At 41.1% G+C, this 18,810-nt stretch overlaps 1 protein-coding gene across 11 annotated transcripts in view; it reads left to right on the top strand.

Annotated features, from left to right (window-relative positions):
• Window positions 1–18,810, top strand: part of cacna1da (calcium channel, voltage-dependent, L type, alpha 1D subunit, a) — a 100,005-nt gene that overhangs the window by 20,677 nt on the left and 60,518 nt on the right. The window lies entirely within an intron of this gene.

Raw genomic sequence — 18,810 nt, 5'->3', positions numbered from 1 at the left:
GTATCTGTCTGTGTCCCCTCTCCAACTTTGAGGTTTTAGCAGGTCCCTGAACGCAGCGCAGGCAGAACTCTGAGTTCTTTTTTCCTCAGCAGCAGTTTGTAGAGTTTTGAATCAATCAGTCAATCCAATCAGAGCTGGATGAGAGGCGCAGCTATTGCAGAGACAGGTGAAAGAAACCTTCAGTTTCAGCTTCACTGCGCTTGACATTCTGCTGCTTCGTCTGTGCCCAGAGTACACATTACACTCTGAGAGAGTAATGCAATGAATAACTGAACGGTATACATAATACAATAGTGCTTCTGATGAACAGCCCAGCTCCAAAAACAGAAAATCTATACATGGAGGCAGATGTTGTTATTGTAGTGGGCTGGAAAACCCTGCTGACGACCTCAGAACTGAGCTTCTGATCATTTCTGATCACAAGAGTAAGAAACCGAACACAACTACCCAAATGAGGATCTTCCTTCATCACAAGTTTGGGTAGTGACAGCTATTTCTCGGATGATACTCCTACATGTAAAAATATGAATAAATATAATATGAAGTATAAATAAATGATAAAGTAAAAACAGACACTGTGCCAGTAAAACTAAAATTGTAAACTTTTTGTATTTTAACATGCGCATAGTACCTGTTATATTGCACACTCACACAGTTGTGCACTGAGGCTTAAATAGTTTGAGGAATGATTGTGAGGTCCTGTCAGTTTTTCATCTGTAGCTGTACGGCACGAAAACTGCTGATTTGTTTGTAAATGTAGCCCTGATATCTTCTTTCAGGTGTGGGAACTTCTCCACTCACAGGAAATGACCAAAAAATATGAGTGAAACACAAAACTTCTAAATAGTAGACGTGGAGATCAGAAATTACTTTGCTGATTCAGATCATTTTGTCCAGTTTAGGTCAGAGTTTGAAGTCAGTGACTGTAGTTTGCTCACTTTTTTTTAAGCATTACAGTTCAAATTCCCTTCAGTACGTTCATCAGTAACTGTCTTCAGTTCTGTTTGTTTGTGGACAAAGCTGTAACATTCAGTTCAATACAAGTAACTGCACATGTGGTTCTGTGTTTTAATAGGTTTTTAATGAGAATTGTTCTTTTGTTTCTCTCTCTTCTTTTCTTTGAACAGTTTGGTTGAGTTATGGCATGGTGTTAAAATATCTATGAACAGCAGAGTAGCATAATTCATCTCTACAGTAATCTTGATGTGAAATGGACCAGATGGATACCTGTTATTATATCACTTGCTACTATTAAAATTACAATTGTTCCAATTAAATATTTTTTACCTTCACTCAGGAGGTTATATTTTTGGCTCGGTCTGTTTGTCAGCAGGATTATGAAAAAACTACTGGCCTGATTTTATTGAAATTTGGTGGAAGGGTGTACCATGGGCCAAGGAAGAACCTGTTCATGTATTTTAGGGCAGATCTGAATCTTGGGGCGGATACATTCATTGTTTTTCACTTTTGTTAACATTGTGAGATAGGACATTTGGCTTTGACGGAGCAGTAAATAGTGACAAAAACATAGTCAGTTGTAGAAATACCATGACTCCATATCACAAGCCACACTCATGGTTTTCAGTAATCCTCTGGAGTAACCTTCACATGTAGCTGCTCAAACTTCATACAGATGTTATCCGCGCTGAGTGGTCTCATGGGAGAGTCGATACAATTCTAACACCACCGCTATAGTAACAATGCTTTTTAGTCAAACTAAGGTGTTGCTATGGAAACGTAAATACACACATTTCATGCAAATAATTATACTCTCACTCACATCCAAATATGAATTATGCACTAAACTCAACCAGAGATATTAAGGGAATATATCCAGAGGCTCTCCGAGTGCCCTTCTAGTTTGTATTTGTATTTGGCTGACTTTCCCAATGTGTGTGTGTGCGCATGCTTGGGCCTGTGTATGTGAGGGAGACTGAAGTTGACAGAGTGAGAGAGGTGAATTTAACATGCGAAGCATGATAAGTGAAGATGACACCAAATCATAATGGGAAGAGATGTCAAAGAGACAATGAAGAGAGGTCGCAGGCCCAGACAGAGTGGTGGAGACACCTGGACTGATTTGCAACAGTTTCTTAGTGTCTTTTCTTAATCATGATCAAAGTAATTTCACATGAGGATGGACAAACATTTGTTTTTGACTTAAGCTCATCCTTGTCCGCTGCCTGCTTGAGCCAAAAGCTACAAAAGAGGAATTTCAATAAAAGTGAAGAGCCGAGCCGATTGAAGAGCTGAAGTTTGGCTTTTGGGATCTTACTTTCATTTCCTGACTTCAGACATTGTTTTGGTTTTCATGACAGCTACTGTCTGTCACATGTGCTTCCTTACATGGACACACATCTGCAAGCATGAATGCGTCTTCTTACAGATGTGCTGTACAACAATGGAACGCTGATATTCACTGGTACACTGCAAATAATGAACCTCAAAGAAACAGGACGAGAGAGGGAAGATGAGGGATCATAGGTCTTTACATTTGAAATTTGCATTGTGTGTGTGTGTGTGTGTGTGTGTGTGTCTTCATATTTGTGGGAGAGATAGGAGTGTGTGGGCTTGACTGAGAACACATGAGACTGCTTCATTCCCTGTGAGGTGTTGCAGCATTCAGGTTGCAGTTTCACTTTTTGCCGCTTCCTCTACACTACCACACATGCACACATGCACACACACACACACAAACACACACACACACACACACTGATGCAACTAAACAGCATCCAGAGAAGCTTTGATGGTTTTGCTAATGAGCCCAGCACATTGAATCCTTTCGGCTGACAGACACACTGCTGCTCTGCACAGGTTGTGCTGCGTCGTAGACGACAGCTTTAAAATACTGTGATTCTACTAACACCACACAGAGCTATAAAGCCAAGCTATAGTGTCTGACAGCTGCAGCAGTTTACAAACTGAGAAAACAAACATCTCGATTGAACGACCAGATCGCTGTTCAATTCTGTGTCGATCGTGTAACTTCAGGGCGAAACGAGCAACATGAGCAATACATCACCGAGCTTATGCAACAAATATCCAGCGTGATGTTTTCTTTTTTTGTGAAGACACTGGTAGTGTGGGTATACTTAAGATGACCTGCACTTGTAGTGTTTTCCTTGGCAGAATGACATCCACATCCTCGCACAGCTCCCACCCCCACAGTACTTCACACACACACACACACACACACACACACACACACACATAAACTTTGTGTGTACAAATACACCACACACAGACACTTTTATAAACTGTATATACAACCACATGGGCCCAGCTATATAGAGCGTGTAGGGCATAAGAACAGATGTGCGGCGCATTATGTTGCATTTTGTGTAAGTTGCTGCAAAGCATTCAAGTAGAAAGAAGACATTTTGTTTTGGCTGTTTTGTTTTATTGTTCTATTTAGTCAGTTGTTAAACACAAGAGCATCTGAGCTAAAAAAGCAATATAGAGACGTGGATGGATTTCTGATCACGTTCTAATTTTTCCTGATGAGAAACAGCAAGTATATATAAATAAACTGATAAAATGTCAGATTAGAGCACTGTGCACACCCCATGTTTAACACACAGGCATCCCAACACAGACTGCACACTCAAACACACTTATTCACTGTGCAAACCTGCAGGAGTAGGCGGTGAAGAAGCACTAAATGCTGGCTGCCCTCACCCCCCCTGGCTTGGCTGGATGGCACTGACGGATCTATACAGACAGGGGAAGGAAAAGAGAGTTAGCGAGAGATGGAGAGCGCATGGGGGAGGGAAATGTAGCGGCAGAGTGATGTGGGAAGTCCTACAGAATATATATCCGTTCATTGTGTGCAGAATCAGATCCAGAATGACACTATAACGTTTCTGTGACACTCAGGAGAGATCTGCTCTCAAACTGTCCCGTGGCTGATAGCTGCAGAGTTTGCAGGCATGCTTTGGCCGCTGTGTCGTCTCACCGTGCTGTTGTGGTGTACATGCACCGACTGTGTGTGTACGCTCCACTCTACTACATATGGCTTGGTATGACTGTGATATTATGGGTTTTATTTTGTTGTGTTTGCGCTGCTTGTAAGCGCTTTGGTCGCACACAGATATTAAACATGCATGATGTCACTCTGACTCATGTGACTGTGGGCTCGCCGCCACACGCTCAGATGTGGCTTTTCATACACGCACATGTAGTGACACTCAGGTGGTCATGTAATCAGAAATACATGAAATAGGCTGCAGTGTAATTGATTTCATGTATGTATATACATATATTAGAGCTGCAACAGTAAGTTGATTAATGGATTACTCCATGAAATGATTGATCGTCCCGAGTAATTTGTTAATAAAAATTCAAGAAAAAATGCAGCATTTTCTGGTTCCTGCTTCTTAAATTAATATTTTGTGATAGTCTTAGTCCTTTGCACAGAATATCTTTGGGGTTGTATCACAGTTGTATGACATTTTATAGACCAAATGATTAATAAATATTAAAAAAAAAAAAAAAAAAAGATTCAAGAGAGCTGCAGTTGCAAAAACTTCAAGATTGTGTTTGTCCTTTAACACCTATTCCAGTTTCTTTTGTTCTTACCACAGGGAGGGTGCAGGTACAGTGTGTGTCAGACTTGCAGCCTTCTTTCCAATAACGATTCCCAAGAGTTTAGCATTCAGTGTGACTCATAATTAATGCAAAAAAAACCCAAAACAAAACATAAAAACAGAAGTCCTTATATTTTAACTGTAGCACTTTTGGTTCCATTGAACCGCGGAACTCATGGCTGTAGTGATGCTGAAGCTCAGGTCAGTGACGGCTTCCGCTGTCAGCGCCCTCACCATCTTTGGAGGGTACACATATTACAAAGACAATTAGAGAAAAATCAGTAAATTATGTGATTACAAATAAACTAAGATACGGCTCCTACGAGAGACACAATAATAAAAATGACCTTTAGTTGCAGCCCTTATGTCAAGGTATCTGGCAGATATTTTCCATCTTAAACAGCTTTTCCTCAAAACTAGTGGGAGGATGGATAGTGTTGGGAGATTTGGGGTGGGCGGGTTAATGTAAAATTGAAAAAATGTGAGCACTGTTCAATGTTTCTTGCTTGTCCTCAAATTGTGGACATTTTGTATTATACATTGTATTAAATTGCGGGCAGGTTTTCCATCCAATAAATATATGCAGCCCCAACTCAAACCTAATTCATCCATGCAATATGATTTAATTGAGTTAATGCAATTATTTTTTTTATCATATACAGCTAACATGAAATAATTACATTAAATGAAACTGATTCATAGTTATCTAACTCAAACAAATACAATTAATTGGAAATAGATAAAATTTTCATTCGATCTCCTGATAAGACACAAACGAGTATTTCTTTGTTTTTAGTTTTCCTCTAAACTACTTTATCTCGTTTTTAGTATGGCTTTATTTACTGTTATAAGAGCTTTTAAAATCTATTGTATTACATTTTCATCATTTTTATTGCTTTGTGTGCATTGTTTTCAAAGTATTGAATTGTTTTTAATCTTTCTTGTTTTTATGATCTACAGTTGTTCTGTCTTACGATCGTCTTTTCAGTCATCTGTGAAGTACTTTGAGCTGCACTAACATGTATGAAAGGTGCTATGTGAATAAAGATTGATTTTGATTTTGATTGATACAAAGTTTGATTGATTGAAAGTATGATAGCATAATTACTAAAAAGAAAAAACAACAACTCTGTAGTAATATATTCACAATCATTCTCTCCTTTCATTTCACTGTCATGCCAGTGTTAGAGTTTGGAGATATTTTATGGTCACTGGTCTCCTCCCAGTGTCTTCATTACTCAGTGTAAAGCATTTAGATTTATTACAGACCCTCCGTCAGGTTGACTGCCCCGTCTGCTTGATTTGTATGTTTAATTTATTTTTGCAGTGCTAACTATGAGACAAGGTAAGGCCGTTTGGTAAGGCTAAATCTTGCCTTAGTGTTACACATGAGGCTTGATTTGTTATATATGATCAATCTGGTTTGTGACTTGTAGTTTGTTAATGCTAAATTGAGGTTAAACACTTTTGCGGAGTACACTTTAAAGTGTTTTTGGTATTAGCATTGTGATTGAGTTTTTTTGGGAGTATCACACAAGGATTTTTGTTTTAGTTCTTTGTAGTTCATTTTTGTGGATGTTGGAAGGGAGCAGCATTTGTTTCCCCCTTTCTTTGATTGCAAACCCATGTGTTTGGAAAACTGAAAAACAAAAGTACTGGTGCATGTACTGGTGCATGCACATTAGTTTGAAGAGCCATGCATCCCCTCTGTAGGCTGAAGTGGTTGATCTCAACAGGAGATCTTCCAGTTTGTTGTTTTCACTTAGTGTGGCGGAGAATGTGGTTGAAGACATTGTCTTGGGAGCATTTCCCTGGTTTCCTGAGGGTCGCCAGTTTCTGGTTGCCTTTTGGGTTCCGGTGGAACCAGTGCATAAGTAAACACCACCAGTATCTGTCCGAAGACTAGGTTTGAGGTTAATTAGCTGTGTGACCGGTTAGATAGAGCTGGGGAGCCTGAACTCTGTGGTTATTTGATTTCACCATTGCACATGTTCCTGTGAACTTGTTTTTGTGGGTTTGTAATCTTAAATTGTGGCCAGTGTTGCTGAATAAATGTCCTCTGTCTGGTATTGGTATTGATGATAAGTTGCACTATCAACTGTTTGAGCCGGGCATGCTGCTAGCCATGTGGTAGAATTTGGTTGGTAAGAAACAGTGGCAGTGAGTAAATGGTTGACTAAATCTGTTCATATCTGCAAATTGGTAGCTTGGCCTGCTAATTTTGGTGATAAGTGCTACAGCTCATGCTTTGTTTGGTTTTGCACGTGAGCTTTGTCGTAGCTTGGTTTTCTCTTTGTGTGCGTCTTGGGACGACTTGGTTGGCTTGTGAGCCTTTTGTTTAGAGGAATCTTTGGGTTTGCTACTTTGGTTTAGTACTTGTGTAATCCCAGTTCAGTGTGCTTTTAGAAGCTGTAATTCTGAAAATGGGCAGAGCATCCTGACCTGTGCTTTGTCTAATTGCAGGCCACTTTGTAAGAATGTGATGAGCTTTGGTGCTCATTCTGAGAGCAACATTTTGATGTGTACTTTGGGTTGGGGGTTTAACAATCTCCTGCTGAGTCTACCTCACTGCTTTGCACCAACGTTACTGAATTCCTGCAAGATACAAATCTGCATTTTGAGGTGGATATTGTTCCAAATCGAGTCCTACAAGTTTTCTATAAGTCTTTTTAACTAGCCATTAGTTCTGTTGTGACCCTCTTCCCATGCACTAGCTTCTGATACCAGTAGATTTCTCATTCTTAAATTGCTCCCCTGGATCCGAGGTTGCTGGGTGAGGGATTGGGGCGTTGGAGGCGAGGCTTAGTGAATTAGAAGCGCGGCTCCGCACCATGGAAAACCATTCAAAAGCTGCGGTAGTTAGCCAGCCCCCTGTAGCCGGTGCGGAGCCGCATAGCATAGCCTTAGCCTCTGCTAACTGTCCTCCGGTAACTCCCGTTCAGCCGGGAGGTTGGGTTACGGTTCGCCAGAAGCACAGCTCCAAGCAGAAGCCCACGGTTCACCACCAGCCTGTTCACGTTTCCAACCGCTTTTCCCCACTCAGCGACACACCCGCTGAGGATAAAACTCTGGTTATTGGCAGCTCTATTCTGAGGAACGTGAAGTTAGCAACACCAGCGGCCATAGTCAAATGTATCCCTGGGGCCAGAGCGGGCGACATTGAATCAAATTTAAAACTGCTGGCTAAAGCTAAACGTAGATTCAGTAAGATTGTTATTCACGTCGGCGGCAATGACACCCGGTTACGCCAATCGGAGGTCACTAAAATTAATATTGCCTCGGTGTGTGAATATGCAAAAACGATGTCGGACTCTGTAGTTTTCTCTGGACCCCTCCCAAATCTGACCAGTGATGACATGTTTAGCCGCATGTCATCATTTAACCGCTGGCTGTCCAGGTGGTGTCCAGCAAACGATGTGGGTTTTGTTAATAATTGGCAAACTTTCTGGGGAAAACCTGGTCTTATTAGGAGAGACGGCATTCACCCCACTTCGGATGGAGCTGCTCTCATTTCTAGGAACCTGGCAAATTTTATTAGTAATTTAAATCCCTGACAACCCAGAGTTGAGACCAGGACAGAGAGTTGCAGTCCTAAACGCCTCTCTGAGCTTCTAGTTCAGTTACCCAGCCATAGTTTTCATAGTTTTATACAAACGGTGTCTGTCCCCCGACCACCTAAATTATTTAAATCTAAAATTAAACAAAGAGGAGTTGTGCATAACAACCTCATAAAAATTAAAACCTCTTCTGTGACAGAAAGACAAAACAGGAGAATTAAATGCGGACTGTTAAATATCAGGTCTCTATCGTCTAAAGCAGTGTTAGTAAACGAATTAATATCAGATAATCATATTGATTTACTCAGTCTCACTGAAACCTGGCTGTGTCAAGATGAATATGTTAGTCTAAATGAGTCCACTCCTCCCAGTCATAATAATACCCACATTCCTCGAGGCAGCGGCCGAGGAGGGGGAGTTGCAGCCATTTTTAACTCTAGTCTGTTAATCAGCCCTAAACCTAAACTAGATTATAATTCATTTGAAAGCCTCGTTCTTAGTGTTTTACATCCGACCTGGAAAACCTCGCAGCCACTTTTATTTGTTATAGTGTACCGTGCTCCTGGCCCGTATTCTGAATTTGTATCTGAATTCTCAGAGTTTTTATCCAGTTTAGTTCTTAAATCAGATAAAGTTATTATTGTAGGCGATTTTAACATTCATGTCGACGTTGATAATGACTCCCTGGCTACCGCGTTTATCTCATTAATAGACTCCATTGGCTTCAGTCAGGGTGTACATGAACCCACTCACTGTTTTAACCATACCCTCGATCTAGTTCTGACGTATGGAATTGAAATTGATAACCTAAAAGTCTTTCCACAGAATCCCTTGCTATCAGATCATTATCTGATTACTTTTGATTTCTTTTTACTCGATTACACGCCACTTAGCAACAGTTACTATACTAGATGTTTATCAGATAGTGCTGTCACAAAATTTAAGGAAAAGATTACTTCGTCGTTAAATTCAATACCAATACCTTCAGTAACAGAGGTTTCCCGTGCCGACTTTAACCTCTCCCAAATTGATCATTTTGTTGATAGCGCCGTAGGCTCGCTGCGAACAACGCTCGGCTCTGTAGCTCCTCTTAAAAAGAAGTTAACAAAGCAAAGAAAGTTTGCTCCTTGGTATAACTCTCAAACCCGTAGGTTAAAACAAATATCGCGAAAATTTGAAAGGAATTGGCGATTAACCAAACTGGAAGAATCTCGTTTAATCTGGACAGACAGTCTCAAAACTTATAAGAGGGGCCTCCGCAATGCCAGAGCAAACTATTACTCAGCATTAATAGAAGAAAACAAGAACAACCCCAGGTTTCTTTTCAGCACTGTAGCCAGGCTGACTGAGAGTCAAAGCTCTATTGAGCCTTGTATTCCTTTAGCCCTTAGCAGTAATGATTTTATGAGCTTTTTTAATGACAAAATTCTAACTATTAGAGGCAAAATTCATGACCTCCTGCCCTCGGATGGTAGGCCTACCTATCTAACCTCAAACACAGCTGTAGAATCTAATATATATTTAGATTGCTTCTCCCCAATTTCTCTTCAAGAATTGACCGCAGTGATTTCTTCATCTAAATCATCAACGTGTCTCTTCGACCCCATCCCAACTAGGCTACTTAAGGAGGTCTTTCCTTTAGTTAACACTCATATATTAGATATGATCAATATATCCCTATTAACAGGCTATGTACCACAGTCTTTTAAGGTAGCTGTAATTAAACCTCTCCTAAAAAAGCCCACCCTGGATCCAGAGGTGTTAGCCAACTATAGACCAATATCTAATCTTCCCTTTATGTCAAAGATCCTTGAGAAAGTAGTCGCAGACCAGCTGTGTGATTTTCTCCAGGATAATAATTTATTTGAGGAATTTCAGTCAGGATTTAGAGTGCATCATAGCACTGAGACAGCTCTAGTTAAAATTACAAATGACCTTCTGATTGCTTCAGACAAAGGACTCGTCTCTGTTCTTGTTTTATTAGATCTTAGTGCGGCGTTTGACACAATTGACCATCAAATTCTACTGCAGAGACTGGATCACTTAATTGGCCTAAAAGGTTCAGCACTAAGCTGGTTTAAATCTTATTTATCTGATCGTTTTCAATTTGTTGACGTTCGTAATGAATCATCCTTACGTACCAAAGTTTGTTTTGGAGTTCCGCAAGGTTCTGTGCTCGGACTAATCCTATTTACTCTATATATGCTTCCTTTAGGTAACATCATTAGAAATCACTCTATAAATTTCCATTGTTATGCGGATGATACACAGTTGTATTTATCGATGAAGCCAGAAGAAAGTAATCAATTAACTAAACTCCATAACTGCCTTAAAGACATAAAAAATTGGATGAGCACCAATTTCCTGATGTTAAATTCAGACAAAACTGAAGTTATTGTTCTTGGCCCCAAACAACTCAGAGACTCTTTATCTGATGACATAGTTTCTCTAGATGGCATTGCTCTGGCCTCTAGCACTACCGTAAGAAACCTCGGAGTAATATTTGATCAAGATTTGTCTTTTAATTCTCATTTAAAGCAAACCTCACGGACTGCATTTTTTCATCTGCGTAATATTGCGAAAATTAGGCCTATCCTGACCCGAAAAGATGCAGAAAAATTGGTCCACGCTTTTGTTACCTCAAGGCTGGATTACTGTAACTCTCTATTATCAGGTAGCTCTAGTAAGTCCTTAAAAACTCTCCAGCTAATTCAGAATGCAGCAGCACGTGTACTAACAGGAACTAAGAAACGAGATCATATTTCTCCTGTTTTAGCTTCTCTGCACTGGCTCCCTGTAAAATCCAGAATTGAATTTAAAATCCTACTGTTAACTTATAAAGCTCTAAATGGTCAAGCTCCGTCATATCTTAGAGAGCTCATAGTGCCATATTATCCCACCAGAACACTGCGCTCTGAGAACGCAGGGTTACTCGTGGTCCCTAAAGTCTCCAAAAGCAGATCAGGAGCCAGAGCCTTCAGCTATCAGGCTCCTCTCCTGTGGAATCATCTTCCTGTTACGGTCCGGGAGGCAGACACCGTCTCCACATTTAAGACTAGACTTAAGACTTTCCTCTTTGATAAAGCTTATAGTTAGGGCTGGCTCAGGCTTGCCCTGTACCAGCCCCTAGTTAGGCTGACTTAGGCCTAGTCTGCCGGAGGACCCCCTATAATACACCGGGCTCCCTCTCTCTCTCTCTCTCTCTCTCTCTCTCTCTCTCTCTCTCTCACTCTCATCCTATTACTGCATCTTGCTAACTCGGCCATTCTGGATGTCACTAACTCGGCTTCTTCTCCGGAGCCTTTGTGCTCCACTGTCTCTCAGAATAACTCATACCGCAGCGGTGCCTGGACAGTGTGACGTGTGTGGTTGTGCTGCTGCCGTGGTCCTGCCAGATGCCTCCTGCTGCTGCTGCCATCATTAGTCATTAGTCATACTTCTACTGTTATTATACACATATGACTATTGTCACACAAGTATACTGTCTGATATTAATACATACTTTCAACATATTGTACCACAGTAGCCAGAACTATAACTATAATATTATTACTTTCATTAATGTTGTTGTAAGCTACTGTCATTACCTGCATCTCTCTCTCTCTCTCTCTCTCTCTCTCTCTCTCTCTCTCTGTCTCATTGTGTCATATGGATTACTGTTAATTTATTATGCTGATCTGTTCTGTACGACATCTATTGCACGTCTGTCCGTCCTGGAAGAGGGATCCCTCCTCAGTTGCTCTTCCTGAGGTTTCTACCGTTTTTTTTTTTTCCCCGTTAAAGGGGTTTTTTTTGGGGAGTTTTTCCTTATCCGCTGTGAGGGTCTTAAGGACAGAGGGATGTCGTATGCTGTAAAGCCCTGTGAGGCAAATTGTGATTTGTGATATTGGGCTTTATAAATAAAATTGATTGATTGAATTGATTGATTGATTGGATCTGGTAAGACTGGTGGTGGGTGGAGATTTACAGTACAGGCCAAAAGTTTGGACACACCTTCTCATTCAATGCGTTTTCTTTATTTTCATGACTATTTACATTGTAGATTCTCACTGAAGGCATCAAAACTATGAATGAACACATGTGGAGTTATGTACTTAACAAAAAAAGGTGAAATAACTGAAAACATGTTTTATATTCTAGTTTCTTCAAAATAGCCACCCTTTGCTCTGATTACTGCTTTGCACACTCTTGGCATTCTCTCCATGAGCTTCAAGAGGTAGTCACCTGAAATGGTTTTCCAACAGTCTTGAAGGAGTTCCCAGAGGTGTTTAGCACTTGTTGGCCCCTTTGCCTTCACTCTGCGGTCCAGCTCACCCCAAACCATCTCGATTGGGTTCAGGTCCGGTGACTGTGGAGGCCAGGTCATCTGCCGCAGCACTCCATCACTCTCCTTCTTGGTCAAATAGCCCTTACACAGCCTGGAGGTGTGTTTGGGGTCATTGTCCTGTTGAAAAATAAATGATCGTCCAACTAAACGCAAACCGGATGGGATGGCATGTCGCTGCAGGATGCTGTGGTAGCCATGCTGGTTCAGTGTGCCTTCAATTTTGAATAAATCCCCAACAGTGTCACCAGCAAAACACCCCCACACCATCACACCTCCTCCTCCATGCTTCACAGTGGGAACCAGGCATGTGGAATCCATCCGTTCACCTTTTCTGCGTCTCACAAAGACACGGCGGTTGGTACCAAACATCTCAAATTTGGACTCATCAGACCAAAGCACAGATTTCCACTGGTCTAATGTCCATTCCTTGTGTTTCTTGGCCCAAACAAATCTCTTCTGCTTGTTGCCTCTCCTTAGCAGTGGTTTCCTAGCAGCTATTTGACCATGAAGGCCTGATTGGCGCAGTCTCCTCTTAACAGTTGTTCTAGAGATGGGTCTGCTGCTAGAACTCTGTGTGGCATTCATCTGGTCTCTGATCTGAGCTGCTGTTAACTTGCCATTTCTGAGGCTGGTGACTCGGATGAACTTATCCTCAGAAGCAGAGGTGACTCTTGGTCTTCCTTTCCTGGGTCGGTCCTCATGTGTGCCAGTTTCGTTGTAGCGCTTGATGGTTTTTGACTCCACTTGGGGACACATTTAAAGTTTTTGCAATTTTCCGGACTGACTGACCTTCATTTCTTAAAGTAATGATGGCCACTCGTTTTTCTTTAGTTAGCTGATTGGTTCTTGCCATAATATGAATTTTAACAGTTGTCCAATAGGGCTGTCGGCTGTGTATTAACCTGACTTCTGCACAACACAACTGATGGTCCCAACCCCATTGATAAAGCAAGAAATTCCACTAATTAACCCTGATAAGGCACACCTGTGAAGTGGAAACCATTTCAGGTGACTACCTCTTGAAGCTCATGGAGAGAATGCCAAGAGTGTGCAAAGCAGTAATCAGAGCAAAGGGTGGCTATTTTGAAGAAACTAGAATATAAAACATGTTTTCAGTTATTTCACCTTTTTTTGTTAAGTACATAACTCCACATGTGTTCATTCATAGTTTTGATGCCTTCAGTGAGAATCTACAATGTAAATAGTCATGAAAATAAAGAAAACGCATTGAATGAGAAGGTGTGTCCAAACCTCTGGCCTGTACTGTAGGTCACTGTTAACACGGAAGTAAGATTGTATGATGGCTCGTCCAATGTAAAGGGGGACACTTGGTAGACTCCAAGTCAAAAGTGGAAATGTTGTTTCTCATGTTGAATTGTTTCAAGCTTTGTATGTTATGTGTTCCAGATGTCAAGGTGGAACCTTGGACTTAAGAGGGGGGGTGTGACACCCCTCCCAATGTCTTTGAGAATGGTTCAGCCAGTCTCATCAGGCAGCTGGCTGACATGGGAGGGTCATTGCCATGATTAGGCTCACCTGGGCTTCCAAGCTATAAAAGCTGCCTAGTCTGTTCACTTGGTCTCTCCCTTCCTTTCAGCTGACATCCACTGACCATCTTTGGTTTTGGTTTGGACCTTCAGCACCTCCACAGAACACCTGACACTCACCCATGCATGGCTTTCATGACTGACTTTGCTGATCTACACTCTCCATTGATTATTTAAGTTAATGTTAGTTTAATAAATTAGGCTTGCTTTAAGTAAATCTTTTGTGTGGACTCCCTTCTTGTCACATACTCAGAGCCAGTCTGTGACAACATACTGTACTTTAATACACTTTGCTTCCTCTTAGTGTAATGTAGTGCACAGTGCAGTGGCCAGGGGGGTTAATGTAGACAGTGCAGCCCATGGGACAAGGGGGCCCGTAGAGAGAGCAGGCCCTCCAACAGTGTGCTGGCCAGAGAACAGGCTCTTGTAACTCTCAGAAATAGACTCATGTTGAAATAATTAATTGAATGAAAACTTTCTTGTTTTATTTGGTATTTGTGTCATTTACAGATTTGTGCTGATGACTGCTGGGTAATATGTATGTTGATGCTGTCCAGTGTCCAGTTGTATCTAGTTTAGGTGCTAAATCTTGCACTGGGGCCCATCCTAACTAACATAAGCCACTGTCAATGGCTCTGTGTCTCGTGGTGAGGTAAAAATGATACAGATGAACATTGGAGTCAGAAAGGTGCAGTGTGTATGCAGGCTTAATTTGTCTATTCATAATCATATATTTTTGTTTTTGGTGTATGGTATCATCGTATGTTTTGGTTTTTGACAAACTAACTGAACTGAAGCATGACTTTGTTCTTTCTTCTGTCTTGTTTGACGAAATCTTAGCATAAAATATGAGATACAGTCTTTATATTAAGCTAAACTCATGGTCTACAGGCTTTATTTTTCAACATATATACATGAGAGTGGTAATTTCGCAGAAAAAGTGAACAAACTATTCCTTTAAATTCTGTATTCTTCTTATGTCTGGGTCACACGGTGTTGTATGCTGCTCAGATAGTGAAATTGTGATTTGTGATACTAGGCTAAATACATAAGATTGCCTTGCCTTGATTATGGGATGGGACATGGCTGATTTGGGAGCAATAATACATGTTTAAACACAGTGTTTCATGTTAAATGTATTTAACTTGTACTGTATATTATTAAAATTGTTTTAGGGCTGTGATTAGTTTTGATCCTCCTGATCTCACACCAGGAGACAGCAGTTAAAACTGACTTTATTTAGATAATAAAAGATAATGTATGAACAATGCTACTGTGATTGCAAGAGAAGTTGTTTTATTGTATTTTTACGACTCTGTTTCCCCTCTTTATTAGTGTGCACAAAATTTAATTGGTGCTTTCCTGTGTGTAGTCTGGATGAAGATAGACGCAGCCTCGTGGGCACTGTGCACAGGCCCATCTGAATAGGTTTACATTACCTCTGTCCGCATGGCTCAGTCATATGGCGAGTTATGTACAAGAATGCATGGTTCAGCGGGTTTGCATCCTTTTGTCATATGGTGATCCGAGCTCTGTGAGATGAACTGAGCCGTGCCTGTAGACATGAACACTCACCCTGTGGCAGAGGAGGGCGTGTGTGCGGCTGTGGGGGGTCGAGGAGGAACACGTATTATGCCGTGTGGTATCCTGCGACGCATGGGTTTATTATTTACTGTTAGCGTGCATTTTAGAACATAAACATATGCCGTGTATGTGTGTGTCTGTGCATGCGTGTTGTACCATGATGAAATGTATACAGAGCAGCACCAAGTGATGTGAGCACATAAACTGCTTATTGTATGCATATACTGTACGAGGGAAAGGGAACATACTACTGTAAGTCTCTTTACAGCACAAATAAACTAAGATGAGTCAGAGATATTTATGGTCATCCCCAAAGGCTGCTTTCCTCACTCTCCTGCTCTGCTCTCTCCCTCGTTCTATTTCTGCTCGCAGTTTAACGTGCTGATGATTGAATAAATTACTGATTAATTGAGAGGGAATGGTTATCATTTGCTATTATATGTAACATGCTTTCACGAACCAGGAAGTGGCAATTTGCATAAATTTACTTTGCCTTGGAAAGCTAAAACTGTTCTGACAAGGTATTTCATGCTGGTTTCCGTATCTTCACAATTATTACTCAATTACTGCCACAGACCACACAGGGGAAAATATTAGGCTATATTATATATTTTTTAATCCAAATTCACACAGAAAATGTGTCCACATACTGGTACCACTCTTTGGCAGGCATATAAAAACACATGCTAAATAATTTGTGTTTATTTGTACTGTACCTCATTTACACCAACAGATTACTGCAGCAGCAGTTTGGTCCCTTTGCTCTGTAAATGCCTCTAAAATCTCTGTCACTTCCCCTCCATCCTCGTATGAATCGCTCTCCTCTCTCTGCTCCCTTCGGCCCGAGCATGCTCCGTCATCGCGGCAGCAGCCATAAGCTTAACTCAACCTTTTACTTCGGCAACAAAGAGGCCCATGTCTCCTATTCTGGGCTAAGTGCTTCTCGCAATCTGCAGTAAACTGTTGGGAAAACAAGCCCCGCAGCCCACAGTGCTCTTGCATTTATGGTGTCCGCCGAGAACACAGAGCAAAGGATTAAGGAGTCCCTCAGGCGCATGAGGTTATTATGTATATAATAATGTGTATGTGTGTGTGTGTGTGGCTTTTAGCGATTGTCTCTATTGTGTATTATAAGAGCCCAGTGGGCATCCCAAGTGAAAAGTTAAATGACTGTTGTATTGATGGACAGATATAATGAACACCAGCCTGTGTGTGGCGTTTACGTTGACCTGCCTCATGCATAAAGGATGAAGAGGGCCTCTCTCTGGTTTCATATCTCCAGGGAGGTCCCAGGACTGTCCTAAATAAGCTGAGTCACCCTGTGGTGTGTCCACCTCCAGCACCTCACACATCTCGCTGCACTAACATGCACCACCTTTATCCAGCAACGTGCAGCTCTGTAGTGAGCTTCGCTTCCAATCGACCTCAACCTGATGGCTGGATGTTCCCGTGTTCTCTCTGTCTTTGAAACAAGCGGAGAAAGGCACAATGCTGAGTTACATCACTGATTCCAGTCTCTGCGTGCCCTCTAAAAACAGGCTCTTTATTTAAAGTGTGTTTGTCCCTTTTTTAACTTCTCTCAGATGCATTCATGCAGCGGTGGGCGAGAGATCTCTGACTGCTTGTGCAGCTTATAGTGAATCAGTGTTTTCACCCATTTAGTGCAGTTTTGTCTTTGTTTGTGCTTTGTCCTTTTTTCTTCCACAAAGGCACAATTAGTGCTAAGTGGCAAAAGATTACTGGCTGACAACGTCTGCACAGAGACAAGCAAATTTTTACCTTCATATCACATATTGTCAACTCGTCTTCCAGGCTGATATTACAAGGTTTTGTTTCATTTTTGGATACTAGACTGACTAGTTACTTCCTGTCATGCAGGCTCAGAAGGTACATGCATGTCAGTGGTTTATGTAATGGTTATTCTTTGTGGTGTGTTCAATAGCAAAACATTCAATCAGTCTTTTTAAGATCTTGCTCTTTGAGGTTGGTTTGGTGTGAAATAAATCATAAATCCAAACAGCTTCTGATCTTTTCAGTCTTAATCTGAGGTAAGTATCCTGAATAAGGATATTTTTCAAGTTACTTTATTGTCACGAGAAATTCCAGTTCCCCAACAACACTATTTCCTGGACTGAACTGTTGTCATGCACCTAGTCAATGTGTCTCATGATGTCATGGTTCTCATATCGTTCTGTGAGTATGTGCTGAGACATGTGTTAGAAAGTGTGAGAACCAAATCTGATCAGAATGAGGTTGGGGATAAGGTGAGATTTTGCTGCTCTGGAAAACATTGTTGTTTTACGTTTTTTAATTGACTGGACTTTCAAATGTGACAGAACATTTGATGCTGGTGAAGTGGATGGTTTGGAGTCATCCTCCTGTTGTTGGGCTCAGCGGGCGTGACTGGCTCGTCCAATAAAAACCCCATTAGTTGTCGATGCTTCATGGCCATCACTGTGACTAGTATTTGTGTAACAACATGCACCTCTTTATTTGGTTTGTTTTTTGACATTGGTCTAATGTATTTATAAAAATACAAACTGTCATGTTTTTAACTAATGTTGTACCCGTACAGTACATACAATTATATACATGTAAATACAGAGGAGCATGATGAGGAATTTAAAGAAAGACTATTAGGGAAGGGAACTGATACGATTTTATTGATGCCAATGACATTATCAATTCTGATCACTGGTCTGTTTCTTTATTGATTCCCTCATTGATTCCTGATCAATTTTCTGTGTGTGGGGGGAAGAAATCGGTCCACACAGGTTTTCAGCATTATTATGTCACAGGGTATTTACCCTTGGCAACAGACATGCTGCTCAGTTGGGCACTGGTGTGCAGGGTGTCACATACATAGCATTGCTGGAATTTAATCACATGTTGTGTAGAAAGATTGTTCAACATATTGCTGGTGTTTCCTCCCTTACCTGAAATGATCATTTACAGACATTAAAAGCGGCACTGTTGTCGTCTTTTTTTGGGAAATGAGGCCATGCTTTTAACTGTTTCTTCTTCTCTGCCGTGACTTTTTCTTGTTGCATGTTTCCAGCAGCATAGACACATGAGTTTGATGTCACTGTTTTGCAGTGCACAATTGTCAAAAAAATGCTGGCATTGCTAAAAGTTATTGATTAGCAAACTTTGAGGCATTCGATTTTGATGGAGCGCATGATTCAGTTCTCAGCTGAAGCCAGTTC

The sequence above is a fragment of the Epinephelus lanceolatus genome, chromosome 1 (assembly GCF_041903045.1).
Source record: "Epinephelus lanceolatus isolate andai-2023 chromosome 1, ASM4190304v1, whole genome shotgun sequence".
In the NCBI taxonomy this organism is placed as follows: domain Eukaryota; kingdom Metazoa; phylum Chordata; class Actinopteri; order Perciformes; family Serranidae; genus Epinephelus; species Epinephelus lanceolatus.
Note: the sequence above shows the minus strand (reverse complement) of the source record. Positions and strands in the feature narration are given on the sequence as shown.